This window comes from Vitis riparia, chromosome 5 (genome assembly GCF_004353265.1).
Source record: "Vitis riparia cultivar Riparia Gloire de Montpellier isolate 1030 chromosome 5, EGFV_Vit.rip_1.0, whole genome shotgun sequence".
NCBI lineage: Eukaryota > Viridiplantae > Streptophyta > Magnoliopsida > Vitales > Vitaceae > Vitis > Vitis riparia.
In genome coordinates, this window is record NC_048435.1 from 16,849,006 (window position 1) to 16,861,910 (window position 12,905).

Below are 12,905 nucleotides of genomic sequence, written 5' to 3' on the forward strand. Positions count from 1 at the left end.
AATTGTAATTGGAAAGTGGTCTGATGTAGGCCTAGGTAGCCTCTTCTGAGTCACATTGCTGAACTGGTCAAGCCATCTGGGCGAGACCAGAAATCTGTCAAGCCTTGCCCAGGCTTGGTTATGAAGCCCCCCACTCCACGTGAAAATTCCCCCTTGGAGGGGAAGATCAATGAGCTCAAGGTCATCCATAACCTGAGCGAACCTCCTCATAACTGAGGTCACCCTCCCTTGCCTGCTTCTTTCTCCTTGCGCGAGAATAGCATTAAAGTCACCCCCAACACACCATGGGTCACCCCAAAGACCTCTCACTGCTCCTAGCTCATTCCAGAAACACTCCCTATCCTCTTTGTTGAAGGGGCCATACACACCCGTGAACACCCATGTTGCCCCATTTTCCACAGTTCTAAATTTGCAAGAGACTGAAAAAATGCCCTCCTCCCACTCCAACATTTCCAAGGACCTTTTATCCCAACAAACCAAAACACCTCCAGCTGCACCAGCAGCTGCAATAGCTCTCCAGTCTAAGAATCTCCCTACCCCTAAGCTTTTCGCCACCCCATCAGTCATTAACTGAATTTTTGTCTCCTGGATACACACCAAATCCACCCTCTGTTTTCTAATTACAGACTTAATAATCCTTCTTTTGTTGACGTCATTTGCACCCCTCACATTCCAGCTCATTAGTTTGAGGTTCATTAACCCAACAGCAATTGGCCCCCTCCATCTTTCATGGAATTATTCTTCTTTTCCTTCCCCTTGTACTTGACTGAGCATTCCAGCCTTTTGAGCTCCCTCTCAAATTTAGTTCTCTCCAATAGTCCCTTGCTATGTATCCTTTCCCGTCTTTTCCTTATTTTAGACAGGAAATCCAAGATCTCCCTCTCCAATCCCTCTATTGAGAAACCCAACAGCTTGCTGAATTTAGCCAAGCTGCTTTCTTCCCAATCTGTCTCCTTCACACTCCTTTGGGCCTGGGATCCAGACACGGCTGGCATCCAGTCCGGGTTTTGGTCCTCTAGAGCATCGCCATTAATCGCAACTAAATCCCAACAGCCCTCTCTTCGCGCTGGCTCCCCCCCTGAAGCTGCATCTTCTATGTTGTTTTCTTGCTGGCGGCTCACCCTTAAATCCCCAGAAAGGTCGCAATACTCCCTCGCCGGAGTCCGACCAAAAAGAGAAGAAGAAGAGGGAGAAGAATCCCCAACCCTAAGATTTAAAGAGGACCCGTACCTGAGAGCTTCCTCCACGATCGCTCTCTCTGCCATGGAGCACAGGGGAGCCGGCATCTGCGTTCCAAAGATCTCCTTCTCGCGACACTTTATAAAATCCCTTTCCATTTTTAGGCCCAAATTTTCTTCATGGCCTATGCCCATGAACTTGGCTTGCCTTTGGCCCAGAAACCCCCAGCCGAAACATCAGGCCCATGGGCCAGGAGCGCCATTCCATCAGGGGCTTGAACCTCAGCCGGCCCACACTCTAACCCACCTGCTTCCATTGGGCCTTGGATCACTGGCCCGCTGTCCCGCTTCAAGCCCACGAGGCCAAGCCCCGATCCAGAGGAGCTTGACCCATCACCCACTGGACCAGAGTTCTGTCGGGCCACCCGCCCGACATGGGCCCACTTTTCAAACACTTCTCCCCCTTCCCCTCCCACCTGCTCTCCCGTCACTTCCTCTGACCGGCGCTGCTCCTTGGTTCCAGCGCCCGCTTCTCTCCCACGCACCAACCCGCGCGTGGAAAGCGATCACCCCGTCCAGCATCCTCACGCCCATCCCCCTGGTTTCTTCTCAATGCCGGCAGGATCTCCCACCACAGGGAACAACGTACATCTCCCCTTCCACCCCAATCTCCAGCGAACTCGGCAAGAAGCCTCCGTTCATCCTAACCTTAATCCTTGCCCATTCCAAATCCTCTTTCCTTTCTGTTTGAGGATCAATTCCTACGAAACCGCCACACTCATCCCCCACTTTCCTCAGAACCGACGGCACCCACAACGAGATTGGGAGCCCCATGATCCTTACCCACGCATCTTTCCTCTCTTCATCCTCTGCAACGCATCCAAATCTCGGACTCCACATCTCCAAGCCCAAATGGAGTCCTCCCACAGATCTTTCCCCCGCGGCAAGGACCCACTTAGCTTCTTCCACCGTCTCAAATTCCATCAAAGCGCAGCCCTTTCCCAGTCTGGCCAGCCCTAACTTTCCTTTCAATCTCCACGCTCTTGCCGCTGTCCACCCCAGCCTCGATAGATCTTCTTCGCAAGCCGAATTAGGTTTCCATTTCCCTATCAGACAATGCTTCAGTCTGTTCACGTTGCTCCGTATATCCTCCTCCTTCAGCTCTACTCTAACCCTTGCGGAATCCCTTAACCCCGAGCCCCTGGCCACCTCTGCATATGACCTGCCCGACTCCCTTGGCCCTTGTTCCACTGCTTTTCCTTCGCGCCGAAATCCAGCCCACAAGAGGGACTCCATCAACGACACCCATCCACCCTTTTCCCCTCTCCCTTTTGGTATACAGATCCCAAATCTCCTCTTTTCCTGATCCGTCACCCCCAAGCGGATGAAACTCCCGGCCCTGTTAGTCTCTCTTACCAGAGAGTAGACCCTCCCTTTTTCCTTCCACCCTTTCTCCCATTTGCCATCTTTTCCGTCCTTCAAGCACTGTGTCAGCCCTTCTAAGAGTAGACCCACACTCGCCGGCCCTAGCCGGACCCAAGAAACTACCCCTCCCTTGCTCTCCGAGATGATGGCAAAGCTCTTACCATTTTTCTCCTCAAACACTATTTCAAACTCCTTTGATTCCACCACGAAGCTTTTTCTCTTCCTCTTCCCTCGATTCTCCGCCCTGCTATCCCCTTCTCCCTCTTCGCTCGCAGGATCGCCCACGCTCTCTCTCTCTCGCATCTTTTTTAGATCCAAAATTTTCCTTGTGGCTTGTATTCAAATGTCTTAAATTATAGAAAGAGAGTGTGAGTATTTGACAAGTTAAAAGACTGATGAGGATGAATATCAAAGTTCTAACCGAGAAAGGAATATAAGAAGAAAGAAATCCTAAATTACTATATCAAGGGTAATTAAGTAACTTTGTTATTTTTTGGGTGTCATAATTAATTAATATTTGGTATTTGAATTTAGAAAGTTTTAGTTAAAAGAAATCTTAACATTTTCTATTTTCTAAATTAATCTCTTTTTAAAAGGTATCTATTTTGAGCCTTTAGAATCTAGAAGTATTTTTTACTATAACTTTATTATAAGAAGTTTCTACACCTAATTCTAAAGAGAAAGTTCTGACTTTTTAACTTTTTTTTTGAGAAGATTTAATAGTCTTAGGAAAGGGATAAAAGTCCTAATAAGTTACTACATGGATAAGGTTAACTTTTTCATAGTTTTATTCAAATTCTAGTTTCTGCTACCTATAATTGATGTAAAATGGGATTAAGGATTGATAGTGAAACAATATTAAGTTTTGCATATTTTGAAATTGAGACGCCATTGGTTTTCTTCTTGGTGAGATTCCTAAACGACCTTAATGAGACTCTAAAGTTTCTATCTTTTTTTATTTTTTTATTTTTTATCTTTGTTTTCCTATATTTTATTTTACTTTTCTCTAGTGGCATAATTTTTATTTGTTCATTTCCTTAAATCCTAGGCCCACTTATTTGATCGTAGACAATTATCTTAGGGTTGTTCTACATTAGTGAGATCCTTGGCTTGAAGGTGCATGCAACTAAGGAGTATAACAATTACCTAAACATGAGCTTTGAGAATCTTAATGATCAAGATTCTGCTTCAATATGTTTGGAGGAAATTTCTAATACATAACAATCCCAACAAGGGACATTCTTGAAACTCAACAACTAGGTGGATGATAGAGTAAGACTAATGGAAAGAAGTTTTTTCCTTTGATAAGAAGAGACTATTGAAAATAAGTTAAGAAAAACAATCCATTGAAGGAGGGGGTGGGAACCATCACTATGATCAATCACCTAATAAAGTATGTGAATTGCAAAGTAATTTTATGATGGGTAATCCACCTAGGGGTGCAATAGGTGACATGCATCATAATATGAATATTGAGAGATGCACAAACTTTAAGCAAGATCACGACGTGACAAGAAAGATACGAATTAAAGTTGTTGGATTTTTGGGAAAATTGAATCTTACAACTTCTTCTTGATTGACTTATGCCTATGGAAGATTACTTTGATTAATATACTATGCTTAAGAATATTAAAGTTTGTTTTCTAAAGGCATAGTGTGTTTATGGTGGCGTAATATTGAAGATCAACTTTATAGAACCAACCGGCTACCTATGAGCACATGGAATGAGATTAAATTAGATATGAAAGAATGCTTTCTCCCAACTGATAATGAACAACTCTTCTACGCTAAGATGTTTAAAATCAAATAAGGTAATAAATTCTTTGAAAAATATACAAAAAAATTTCATGAGTTTGAGTATTCAAATTAAAGTGAAGGAAGGTAAGGCTCAAATTGTTGCTTGCTATAAAGTTGGACTTCGAATGAAGATCCGACTTGAGAGGGCTGCACAAACCTACACCATAGATAATGCTTATCAACTAGCCCTTTAAATTGAATAAACACTCTATTTTTGGGTTTTTAGATGTTTGCGGTTACAAATTGGAAGGCCTTTCTCTAATCAGGTAGGACGTAAACACCCAAGTAACACAAATTCCAACACTCCTCATTGTGTGAATGGTAGAGGTGGCAATCAACAATCTTAGAATCCAACTAAGGGAAAGGTTAATAAGGGAAAAGCACCCATGAGTGTGTGTTGGAAAAAGGGTTAACAACTCCATTATGCTTCAAGTGTGGAGGACATGGTCATTATTTCATTATTTGTCAAAGTAAAAGGTTACACTTCTGTATTGAAGAAGTAGAATCTGAATCGAAAGTTGATCCAAAGGAATTTGAGAGCCACAAAAAAGAACAACTTGGAGAAGAAGGTGATTATTTAAAGGGCATATGCTCATGTTAACTAGGCTCATGTTAAATAGTGGATATCTATAGTAAGATTCTCAACACTTGTTAGTGGAACTCCCTTTGATTTTTTTTAGAGCTCTAAGGGTTTGAAACAAGGGGATGCTTTCTTGTCGTATTTATTTGTGTTAGCTATGGAAGTGGTGAGTTGCCTCTTGGAAAGGGCCAGGGAGGTTGGTTTTTGGTCAGGTTTAAAGGCAAGGAAGGGTGGTGAGGGTTTGGAGGTTTCCCACCTTTTGTTTATAGATGATACTCCAGTTTTTTGCTAGGATCCTCAAGATCAAATGGTTCATTTGAGTTGACTTCTTATGTGGTTTGAAGCAACCTTAGGGCTGAAAATAAACCTGTACAAAAGTAAGTTAATTCCAAATGGAGGGGGGGTTACTGGATGTGGTGAAGTTGGGTTGCAAGGTGGGAGAGCTTACGTTTACTTATTTAGGTTTGCCTTTGGGGTGCTCCATTCAAATCTAGTTCAATTTGGGATGGGGTAGAGGAGACTTTTCGTAGAAGGCCCTCAATGTGGATGAGGTAGTATTTTCTACGGGGGAAGACTCACGTTGATTTGAAACACTTTATCTAGTATGCCTATCTAGTACATGTCCTTATTTGCTACCTTAGAAAGTTAAGGTTGAGACTAGAGAAGATTCAAAGAGACTTTTATAGGGAGGAGGGGCTTTAGAGAATAAGCCTCATTTAGTTAAATGGGCTACTATTTGCATGGATAGGAGGAAGAGGGGTTTGGGAATTAGCAGCCTGTCATCCCTTAATTAGGCTCTTCTTGGTAAGTGGAGTTGGAGGTTCGCTTCTAAAGGGGATATTTCTTGGAAACAAGTTATAGAGGGAAAGTATGGAAAGGAAGAAGGCAGTTGATGTTCTTGTGATGTGAGAGATGAGTGTGGGTTGGTGTTTGGAAAGTTACTAGGAAGGTATAAGGCCTTCTTATTAGTAAGGTGGCTTTTGAAGTGCAAAATGGTGTGAGGGTGAAATTTTGGGAAGATAGATAGTGTGAGAAGGAGCCCTTGTGTGTGCCCTTTCTTCTTGTTTGCTTTTTCATTGTCCAAAAACGCTTGGGTGGCAGATGTCTGGGATGTGTCGGTTTTTTTTTTTGGTTTGGATTGGGGGGTGGGGTTACTAGATTTGTGCTTCTTTAGACACTTTAATGATTGAGAGTTGGATATTGTTGAGTCCTTTTCTCAAGATTGCAAGATAATTTGGTGAGGAGGGATGTCACTGATAGAATAATTTGGAAGGAGTTGAAGAATGGTGTTTCAATAGTCATATCCCTTGTCTGTCTTGGAGCCATGGAAGTTGATTCCTTTCCCCTCGGACATTATCTTGAATTCTTGGGTGTTGCCAAAAGTGAGTTTTTTTTTTTTTTTGCTTTTTTAATTTATCTTGGAATGGGAAAAATAAAGGATGAAAATATAGATTTGTTGCTTCAACTGTATACCCCCTCTTTATCCTGTTTAAGAGATGGGGGAGAGAGAAAGACCTAGAGAGAGAGTGAGCGAGAGAGATGGAGAAGAGAGATGGTTCTAGGGTGCGAACGGGGACGCAGCGGGCTTTATCCAGTCAGGGGCTCGGAAAAGTAGCTTTGGGGTAGACCAAGACCTTTGAGGTCGAGACAGAGAAGAAGAAGGGCAAGATGCAAATTTTCATAGTGGAAAGAAAGAGAGGTGTCTCTTCTTGGATTAAGCTGGGGCCGACGAGTTTAGGGCCGCTCATGGAAGGTCTGGTTTTCTGCACCAAGGACACGAGAACTGGACATTGGGAGAAACTCTGGCAAGAGAATGGGAGGACCTTCTCGTTGATGCGCGGCGAAAACAAGGGGGGATGCTTCCTCCGTTTGGGTGTTGTCGATCGGGAAAAGAAAAGATTTAGCATCTTTGTACCCAAAGGCAGAGGAGCAAAAGGGGGTTGGGCCCTTCTGGTGGGGGCGCTGCGGGAGGTGGAGTTTGTCTCAGAGAGGCAAATGAGACAGAAGGATAAGGAGAAGTTAGGAAACCCCTGTTGGGAAAATCCTTCGTGGAGGTGGTTAAGCAGCCTTGCAGCAATGGAGAAGAGGTGGTCAGGGTGAAAGTCGATAATAGGGTCTTAAGTCAAAGCTTGAAGAAGCTAGCCCATTGCCTTGTTGGCTGCTGGGACCCAATGCCAGGAAGGGGGGACGATTTGAGAAGCTGGGGGACCCAAATGGCAAAGTTGTGGGGTCTGAAGGGTAATTTAGGCTTGGCTAAATTGGAAGATGGCAAGGCGTTATTGGAATTTGAGGTGATAACAGAAGCTGAGAAAGCCCTAAAAGATGGGGAAGTCCCGGTCGGAGGTTTCGTCATGCGCTTGGAGAAGTGGAGCCAAATGACGGGATGTCTGATGGAGGGAGAGAAAGAGAGAGAGGCCTGGGTGAGATTAGTTGGCCTACCCATTTCCTTATGGGATCAGGATATCCTGAGTAAGATAGGAGAGGAGTGTGGGAGATTTTTGGACATCGACGCTAAAACGGAGAGGATGGAGGAGCTGCAGTGGGCCAGAATTCTGGTAAAGATTAAAGGTGAGAAAATCCCTAATATGGTGGAAATTTGGGTCGAGAATATTTGCTATTCTTTAGCCTTGTGGTGGGAGACCAGGCCGACGCTAAGAGCGCTGTCGACTGAAGAAAGGGGGAAACCCTTCGAAGCAGTTGGAGAAGTAGAGGGTGAGGTTCAGTCACGCGAGGGCAAGCGCGTGATGGAGGCTGAAGGGGGCCCAAGGCTCGAGGACCAGACGCAGTTGGCGGATGGGACGCGGAGGCTGACAAGCGGGTTGGGGCGATCCATGGACTGTTCTCGGGGGCTTGCTGGGTCGCCTTTAGGGCCCCAGGGAGTGGTGAGAGCGCAGGGCGGGCCCTTCGAGCTGGGCATCTTGGAGAAGCCTCGTGGGCCTGAGGGTCTAGACCCATCTTCCTCTCCTAAGGATTCCCTTGGGCCAAAGGAGTTGGTGGATCTCAGACGGTCCAAGGCCTGGAAGACCTCAGAGGGTATTGGACCGGCGTGTTCAGACGATGGTCAAAGCCCTTTGGTGGAGTCCAGTGACCATTTTGGTGAGGCCCTTCTCTCAAAGAGTTCTGGCCCAAGCCTTTCGAGGAGCCCATTCTCTGAAATTCCCCTGTTTTGGGAGAAAGATGGCCTGCGCAGGCTGTGTGAGGCAGAGATCCTCTACAATGAGAGATCGAAGACTGATCTCGCCCTTGTTGAGGAAGCGTTGAGGTACGAAAGCGTTTCTCTTCAGTCTGGATGTTTGGTTTCTGGGCCATTTTCTTTCCCTTCTTCTTTTTGCGGTCAGACTCCATTGGGGGAGTATTGCGACCTTTCTGGGGATGAAAAGGAGCGAGATGAGGGAGAAAATCCGCTTCAAATACTCATTGGTACGGAGCCCCTATGGGTGAGATTGTCGAATGCTAGGATTTGATGGAGGTCAACAAAAGTAGAACTGAAGTTCTTGGAAGGGAGATGGGCTCTGATCAAATAGTGCCACGAGAAACTAAGGCATGGGGGGAGCTCAGCTGGGAGGAAAGTGATCTGGCCAAGTTTAGTACATTCTTAGGGTTCTCGACAGAAGGTTTGGAGAAAGATATTGTGGATTTCTTGATTAAAATTCGAAAGAGAAGGGAAAGAGTTCATAGCAAAACCTTCTAGAGAAATGTAAGTTCAAAAGGGAACTGAAAAGATTAGAGTGTTCCATTAACTATGAAGGGGGGAAGAAGCAAAATGGTGGAGAGCAAGCAAGAGGGTGTCAGATTATGGAAGTTAAATGAAGCTAAGACTCTTAAGTTGGAATGTTCGTGGAGCCAACGACAGTTCCAAAAGAAGGGTTATAAAGGCTGTGATCAGGAGTCAGAGGGTGGATCTTTTTTGTCTTCAGGAGACCAAAATTCAGATATTGTCGGAGGGTCTGGTGAGAAGTTTGGGTTCTGGTAGGTGGTCAAATTGGGTGGCCCTGGATGCCTTGGGCTCTGCGGGAGGGTTGCTGATTTGTTGGGATAAAAGGTCTCTGGAAGTGCTGGAGATGGAGGTGGGAAAGTTCTCAATTTCTTGTAGGATCAGGAATGTGGAAGATGGGCTAACTTGGATCTTTACTGGTGTGTATGGGCCTTTCTTCAAAAAGGATAGAGACTGTTTGTGGGAAGAGTTAGGGGCGATCAGAGGCCTGTGGGACGATCCGTGGTGTTTAGGGGGCGACTTCATTGTCACCCTGTCCCAGAGGGAAAGGAGTAGGCAGGGAAGGTTGACTGGTGCTATGAGAAGTTTTGCCCAGACTGTTGATGAGTTAGAACTTCTTGATCTTCCTATGCAAGGGGGTGCTTTCACTTGGAGTGGGGGCAGGAACAATCAATCCTGGGCTAGACTGGATAGGTTTCTAGTGACCCAGCATTGGCTGGATATGTTTAGTGGGGTCACCCAATGCAAATTGCATAGACCTACATCTGATCATTTTCCTATTTTGATGATGGGTGGTGGGATGAGGAGAGGCCTTACCCCGTTTAGATTCGAGAATATGTGGCTGAAAGTGGATGATTTTAAAGGTCTTCTCCGAGGGTGGTGGCAGGGGATTGAGGTGAGAGGAAGGGCTAGTTTCAGATTGGCCTCCAAGCTGAAGGTGTTGAAGCAAAAAATTAAAGTTTGGAATAGGGAGGTGTTTGGAAGGCTAGAAGTCAACAAAAATTCAGCCCTCCAGCAAGTGGAGTATTGGGCTGCAGTGGAATGCGAGAGGAGCCTGTCTGAAGCAGAAACTGAGCAGAAAAAAGAAGCTAAGGATGCCTTTAATAAATGGGTGTTTATGGAAGAAGTCCATTGGAGGCAGAAGTCAAGGAAGCTGTGGCTAAAGGAAGGGGATAGGAATACTGGTTTCTTTCACCGGATGGCTAATGCCCACCGTAGGAATAACTCCCTGGATAGGATTATGATTAATGGGGAGTGGTTGACTGAGGATCAGGAGGTGAGGGAGGGGATTGTGAACGCTTTTTAGAATTTACTCTCAAAAGAGCCAGGGTGGAGAGCTGACATTGAGGGGCTGCATCTCAATCAACTTAATTCCCAGGAAGCTGAAGACTTAGAGATGCCTTTTACTGAGGAGGAAATCCATTTTGCCTTGATGGAGATGAAGGGAGACAAAGCTCCAGGCCCCGATGGATTCACAGTGGCTTTTTGGCAAGCATGTTGGGATTTTGTGAAGGAGGAGGTGGTGAATTTGTTCAAGGAATTCTATGAGCATGGGTCTTTTGCCAAATGTCTCAACACTACCTTTCTGGTCCTTATCCCTAAGAAAGGAGGTGCTGAAGACTTTGGGGATTTCAGGCCCATCAGCTTGCTTGGGGGTTTGTACAAACTCTTGGCCAAAGTCCTAGCGAATAGGCTGAAGAAGGTGCTAGATAGGGTGGTCTCAGTAGACCAAAATGCCTTTGTGAGAGGGAGACAGATTTTGGATGCTTCTCTAATATCTAATGAGGTGATTGATTATTGACACAAAAGAAAAGAGAAAGGGCTGATATGCAAGTTGGACATTGAAAAAGCTTATGATATCATCAACTGGAAGTTTCTTATGAAAGTGCTACTAAAGATGGGCTTTGGGTCTCGTTGGATGGATTGGATGTGGTGGTGTATTTCAACTGCCAAGTTCTCCATCCTAATCAATGAGGTGCCTACTGGTTTTTTCTTGAATTCAAAGGGGTTGCGGCAAGGAGACCCTCTCTCTCCTTATCTCTTTGTCTTGGGTATGGAAGTGCTTAGCACCCTTCTTAGAAGGGCTAGTGAGGGGGGCTTTCTTTCCGGCTGCAGGCTTCGGGGGAAAGGGGGTGAGGAGCTAACCGTCTCCTATCTCCTTTTTGCTGATGACACAATCATTTTTTGCAAAGCTAGAAGAAAGCAAATAACCAATCTAAGCTGGATTTTAGCGTGGTTCGAGGCGGCCTCCGGTCTTAGAATTAATCTTGCTAAGAGTGTTCTAATTCCTGTTGGGGAAGTGGATGAGCTGGAGGAGTTGGCGGCTGAGCTAGGATGCAGATTGGGGGCTTTACCCACTGTCTATTTGGGGCTGCCCCTTGGAGCTCACCATAAAACCTCTTCATCTTGGGATGGGATGGAAGAGAGAATGAGAAGAAGACTAGCCTAGTGGAAAAGACAATACATCTCGAAGGGTGGAAGAATCACTCTTATCAAGAGCACTTTGGCCAGCATACCCATCTACCTCCTATCCATTATCCGCATTCCTAAGTCTGTTGCAAAAAGGATTGAAAAACTTCAAAGAGACTTCCTTTGGGGGGGGGGAAGCTTGGAGGGGAAAGCTCACTTAATTAACTGGAAGGTGGTTTGCAGCCCAAAGGAGGAGGGTGGCTTAGGCATCCAGAAGATAGACTTGTTGAACAAAGCCTTGTTGGGTAAATGGATATGGAGATATGCCTATGAGAAGGATAACCTTTGGAAAACGGTGATTGGGGTGAAATATGGTCAAGAGGGGTGTGGGTGGAGGACTAAGGAAGTTTGTGGGTCCTTTGGAGTGGGAGTGTGGAAGGAGATCATGGAGGAGGCTAATTGGTGCTAGGATAGCATTGAATTTAAGGTAGGGAAGGGGACTAGAGTAATGTTCTGGACGGATAAGTGGTGTGGTAATGAGGCGTTGTCCCAAATTTTTCCACAGCTGTTTACCTTGGCGGGTCATAGGAATGCCAAAGTAAGTGAAGTGTGGGACTCTAGCCTTGGTCAAGGAGGTTGGAATCTTAGTTTTGCTAGAGATTTCAATGATTGGGAGCTGGATCAGATAGGAGATATGCTGAATTTGCTGAGGGACTTCAGGACTTCTCCTGAGGAGGATTCAGTGAGCTGGAAAGGGGAGGGCAATGGTGCTTTTGGGGTTAAGGGTGCTTATAAAATGCTGATTGGCTCCTCAGTTTGCGCCTTCCCGAATAGACGCATTTAGATGGACAAGGTCCCAACAACAGTGTCTTTTTTTGCTTGGGAAGCCTCGTGGGGGAAGATCCTCACCTTGGATAGGCTTTAAAGAAGGGGGTGGCAGCTCCCTAACCGGTGTTTTTTGTGTGGCTATGAAAAGGAAAATGCGAATCACATTCTTTTACATTGTATAGTGGTTAAGACTCTTTGGGAGATTGTCCTCGCCATTTTTGGAGTTCAGTGGGTGTTCCTAGAGTCTGTTAAAGAGGTGTTACTTAGTTGGAGGGGCTCTTTTGTGGGGAAAAAAAGGAAAAAGATCTGGAATTCCATCCCGTTGTGCATATTTTGGACGGTTTGGAAGGAAAGGAATAGGTTAGCTTTCAGGGGGGGAGGGGGGGGGGTCGTTAGCTATTCAAAAATTCTTTTGTATGTAATTTGTGGAGTTGGGCTAGGGTGTACATTGGAGAGGAATCTTATTCTCTCTTAGGCTTTTTGGAGTGGCTTGCGGCCACTTGAGGGTGGGCGAGGTTACTCCCCTTTCTTCTTTCAGTTTCTTGTTTTGGGCTTCTGTGTATACCCCCTGTATACTTGTGGCTTTTTGGCCCTTTTTTAATATATATTGTTGTTTATCCATCAAAAAAAAAAAAAAAAAAACTGTATACCCCCTCTTTGAATTTCCAAAAAGGATGGCTTGGACTTTTAGAATAGATGCAGTGCTCATCTCTAAAGAATTGTTTTAGTAGTGATATTGCTTGAATATGCTAAATTAAACTGTGATGTAGAAATGAAAATATGTCTCTAATGGAACTCCTGTGTGTCACTTTTGAATTTGTATAAATTTGAAGGCTGGATTTGAATTTATTCTGTCATCTTTTGTTAGGTAAGACTTTAACCAATGTGGATTTTGAGTGCTAAGGATATCAAAATTTATTGTCATTGGATTTGGAATAACAGGTGTACCTTGTTATTTTAGATTCTGTACTGC

The 12,905-nt window shown here is 45.0% G+C and overlaps 1 protein-coding gene across 1 annotated transcript in view; it reads left to right on the forward strand.

Moving 5' to 3' along the window:
• LOC117914359 (O-fucosyltransferase 1-like) overlaps window positions 1-12,905 on the forward strand; it is a 55,818-nt gene that overhangs the window by 5,767 nt on the left and 37,146 nt on the right.